Source organism: Camellia sinensis, chromosome 4, assembly GCF_055761805.1.
Source record: "Camellia sinensis isolate YWXY chromosome 4, ASM5576180v1, whole genome shotgun sequence".
NCBI classification, from domain to species: domain Eukaryota; kingdom Viridiplantae; phylum Streptophyta; class Magnoliopsida; order Ericales; family Theaceae; genus Camellia; species Camellia sinensis.
The window spans coordinates 16,684,866-16,690,044 of NC_138964.1; positions in this window are offsets into that span (position 1 = coordinate 16,684,866).

A 5,179-nucleotide genomic window follows, 5' to 3' on the forward strand; every position below is an offset into this window, starting at 1 on the left:
TGAACCATTACTTTCAAGCGCACAAGATTATAGTGCTAACTGAGCACCCATTGAAGTCCTTATTACAACAAGGAGACTTAACAAGAAGAATAGCAAGATGGGTAGTGGCCTTGGGCCAGTACGACCTGGAGTTCAGGCCTAGAACAGCAATTAAGGGCCAAGTTTTGGCCGACTTCGTGGCCGAATTCACGCCAGAATCCATCAAACATCAGGCTCCGATGAGCCAAGATAAACGATGTCCAAGCAAACAAGGAGAAGCCCAGCCAAAGGCAAAAGAACAGGAAAAACTCAGACCCTACAGCATTTACATCGGCGACTCCTTTCGCCTGTTTGTCGATGGGAGTTCAAACCGGCAAGGAGCGAGGGCAGGAGTAGTGTTAATATCTCCTCATGGGGAGATATTGGAATAGTCTATTTGATTGGGGTTCAAGGCCTCAAACAATGAGGCAGAATACGAAGCACTGATTGCAGGACTGATGCTAGCAGTGGCGGTAGAAGCAGATGAGGTATTAATTTTTTGTGATTTACAACTTATAGTAAATCAAACAACAGGAGAGTTTGCAACCCGAGATGAGAGGATGTCGGCCTACGCAAAGGAGGTCATCAGACTGGCAAGCTTGTTTCGCAATTGCCGACTTCTTCAAGTCAGCCGAGATGATAACAACCACGCCGACGCGTTGGCCAACTTGGCAAGCTCAATGCAAACTGGAAAAACAAGAACAATAATGAACGACTATCTGTCAAGCCCGAGCATAGAACAGCTGATCACAGAGCAAGAAGCAATGTGTGTGGACTTGGGTTCAAGCTGGATGGATGCAATTGTTGTATTCCTGAAAGGAGGAAAGCTACCAGAAGACCATAAGGAGGCACACAAGATCAGATTGAAATCGGCAAGATTCAGCCTGACAGCAAATGGACATCTTTACAGAAGGTCCTTTACAGGACCCCTTTTAAGGTGCGTACACCCTTTGCAGGTTGAAGATTTTCTAAACAAAATTCATGAAGGGATTTGTGGAAGCCACGCTGGGGGCAGATCACTAGCTCACAGGGCCATTACCCAGGGGTATTGGTGGCCTTACATGCAAAAAGATGCAGAAGCCTACGTAAAGAAGTGTGAACAATGCCAAAGGTTCGCACCTTTGATACACCAGCCAGCTGCTGACCTGAACCCTGTATCCAGTCCATGGCCATTTGCCCAATGGGGCATGGATCTCATTGGGCAATTACCCCAAGCAACTGGGCAAAAGAAGTACTTACTGGTAGCAACAGATTACTTCACGAAGTGGATAGAAGCAGAACCTCTTGCCAAAATCTGAGATGTGGACGTCAAGAATTTCATATGGAGAAACATCATCACCAGATTGGCATTCCAAGAGCAATAGTTGCCGACAACAGAACGCAGTTTGACAGCAAACTTATCAAGAACTTCTGTGCGAAATTCAAGATAAAGAATTGCTTTTTAACACCAAGTTTTCCCCAAAGCAATGGGCAAGCAGAAGCATCCAACAAAGTAATTCTAGACGGGATAAAAAAGTGACTGCAGGCAACAAAAGGAAAGTGGGTAGACGAGTTGCCCAATGTACTCTGGGCATATCGGACTACGTCGAGAAGATCAACAGGGAAAACCCCCTTTGCCATGGCCTATGGCATAGAACAGTCATTCCACTAGAGATCGGCATCCCAGGGATCAGAACCCAGGGAGTAGAAAATGGGACCAATGACATACTTCTAGCTTGAGATCTGGATCTCTTAGAAGAAAGAAGGGAGAAAGCTGCAATTCAGCTCGCAGCGTACCAGCAGCAGCTTGCTAGAGCTTACAATAAGAAGGTCAATCCAAGGGATTTTCAGGTCGGCGACCTAGTTCTAAGAAAAGTTTTCGGCAACAAGAAGGATCCCAGAGAGGGCAAGTTTGGCCCAAACTGGGAAGGGCCCTACAGAATCACTTCGGTTTTGGGCAATAGAGCATACCGACTTGAAGACAATGAGGGAAAAGCATTGCCAAGACCCTAGAACACTTGTAATTTGAAATTTTTCTATCATTAAATGTTCCTTGTTATTTCTTACCGACATCATCAATAAAATTTTAGCAGAGTTCTCCAAAAACTTGTAAATTGGTAAAAGATGCATAATGATTGTTTCTAAAATAATGAGAACCCAAGTGGAACTTAGGTTCACATTGGGGGCAGAAAGAAGACAGTAATACTTAACGCTTGTTGAAATTTGTAGCAATTTACAAGTTGAAGTTAAGCCGAGATAATTGTTTATCTTCACTTGTTGAAATTTGTAGCAATTTACAAGTTGAAGTTAAACCGAAGTAATGCTTAACGCTTGTTGAAATTTGTAGCAATTTACAAGTTGAAGTTAAGCCGAGATAATTGTTTATCTTTACTTGTTGAAATTTGTAGCAATTTACAAGTTGAAGTTAAACCGAAGTAATGCTTAACGCTTGTTGAAATTTGTAACAATTTACAAGTTAAAGTTAAGCCGAGATAATTGTTTATCCTCACTTGTTGAAATTTCTAACAATTTACAAGTTGAAGTTAAACCGAAGTAATGCTTAACGCTTGTTGAAATTTGTAGCAATTTACAAGTTGAAGTTAAGCTGAGATAATTGTTTATCTTCACTTGTTGAAATTTGTAGCAATTTACAAGTTGAAGTTAAACTGAAGTAATGCTTAACGCTTGTTGAAATTTGTAGCAATTTACAAGTGAAGTTAAGCCGAGATAATTATTTATCTTCGCTTGTTGAAATTTGTAGCAATTTGCAAGTTAAAGTTAAGCCGAGATAATTGTTTATCTTCACTTGTTGAAATTTATAGCAATTTACAAATTGAAGTTAAGTCGACATAATTGTTTATCTTCACTTGTTGAAATTTTTGGACAATTTACAAGTTGATTAAACTGAAAAGTATTGCTTAACACTTGTTAAAATTTGTGGACAATTTACAAGTTAAAGTTAAGCCAAAGACATTGTTTAACACTTGTTGAAATTTGTGGATAATTTACAAGTCGAGTTAAACCAGCATGATATTTAGCACTTGTTAAGATTAAAACCGAGAAGCTTATGTATCCAAGGTGTGTCACCCCGAGAAGATTTTACAAAGTGGGAAGAATATGTGAAAGACGCGCAGAATATTCTAAGTATAGAATAGCCCCAGAACAGCCAAGAAAATACAAGATTACAAGCATTCAAGAAAAGAAAAGTTATATTCATTTCACCAAAGGGAACATTGGCCACACAAAAAGCATATATTGTTCCAAAAGATAAAGAAGCAACAAAATGCAAGTAAGTAAAAGAAGAACATAAAAACTTAGAGCTAAGGCTTCTCTCCTCCAAATTATTGGATTTGAAGATCAGATACCACCTCGACCTCCTTCTCTGCCGCTATCTCGGCGTCAATTTCTTGGAGAGTTTCTTCAATAGTTTTGACCTCAGAAGGGATGTCGGCTGGAGCAATGTCGGGAACAGCTTCTTGGACAACCTCATCGCCTTCTTCATCTTGAGTCAAGTCTAGGACTTGCTCATTCTGAAGAGGGGACTTGGCCCCATCAGCATCTTTTGATTTTCTGACCAAAGCCTCATCCTCTTCCTTATCGGCATCCTCAGACTCAGATTCGCTGACGTCTTGATTTGAGGGTTGGGCTGGAGGGAATGGAAGAGGAATATTGTCGACATTTCTCAGAGGTGAATCATCAGGAGCATTTAGTTTTTTTAGAAGAGACATCCAACCAAGGGTGAAACCCTTGTTGCATGCCTACTTCACTTGAAGTTCATAGGCCTCTGTAACGTCGGCCATGCCTTGATTATAGGCCTTTTCATCAGCTTCCTTGATTTCGGCATCTTTAGTGGCCAGAGCCTCCTGAAGCTCTTTTTCAGCCTGGGCCATTTTTTTTTTCTGCTTCTCTCTTTTGAGACCCAGCCACTTTCCTGATGGCTTCAGCGGCCTCAGCCTTCTCTTCGGCATTGGTTTGGGCTTTTATTGCAGCCTCGGCTTGGTCCTCTAGTTTTTTCATCTTTGATTGAAGACCTTTGTTGGTCTTTTGGAGGGAAGAGAACTCCCTCTTCATCTCAACAAGCCTTTCCCGATTTTCGAAAGACTGTATTGAAAATGAGTGGCCATGCTGGATGGCCTGAAAGAAAACAGAAGTGTTAGAGAATGTTCAAAGTATGAAAGAGGACGATTACCAAATAGAAGATATCTACCTGAACGGAGTGCTGAAGCATTATGGCGTAATTCTCATACTCGCTAAAGCCAGCATTTCGCTCCAAATCCCCTGGCAGAAGCAGAGCGGTACTAAGTGCCACGCCGACATTGATATCATCGGCACTATCAGTAGTCAAGACTGGCTTGTCATCCAGAGTAATTTTTGGGGTCCAATGGGCACCGCTCTGCTTGGACCCCGAAGTCGTCGCGAAAGAAGACCTCGGCTTTTTGGATTTTGGGGACTCTGATGGTTGAGTTTCAGAGCGCCTCTTCCCAGCAGAGGGTTGAGGTTTGTCGCTCTCCGCCAACTTTGAGATAGGCAGGCTATCTTCGGACTCGACCTGAGTTACCTTAGGCTTTGGTTGAGCCTTTTTTATTCTCTTTGGCTTCGATGGAGGAATGGTTTGGGTTGGCTGCTCATCCACAGATGATGGAATGCTGGCCAGAAGATCTTTAGCAACTGGCTTTGCGCAACCCATCTCGGCTGTAAGAACAAGACGTCGGCGACGCTTTCTTTGGGATGGTGGAATGAGGTATGGAGCCGAGGACGACGGCTGTTCTGCTGGATCAGAGGTTGATCCTTGGTCTGTTCGCGATATTGATGTAGTTGGAAGAGTTATAGCAGAGGGAGGAGATAAGCTCTTCTTCTTCTTTTTCCTGGGGACGTCGGGGAGAGCTGATTTGTATGTTGGGATGAAGTTGAGAAGCAGGAGGGCCTTTCACTTTTGAACTGGCAGGTCCAGTAATTTCTTTAAGTCCTTGCTGGGAACAAAGGATTGGCGAAAGTTTTTTGGCGGCTGAGGCAGAACTGCAAAAGTAAAGGCAAAGCAGACATTAGGAAACAGATAAAATATAGAAGACTTTAAAAGTAAAACAAGTATGAATGCAGGGCTCTTACCATTACCCTCTATAAAGATTGATCGTGGGAGAGGGAAGAGATGGAGATCTTCATATGGGGCGAACTCCCAGTTCCC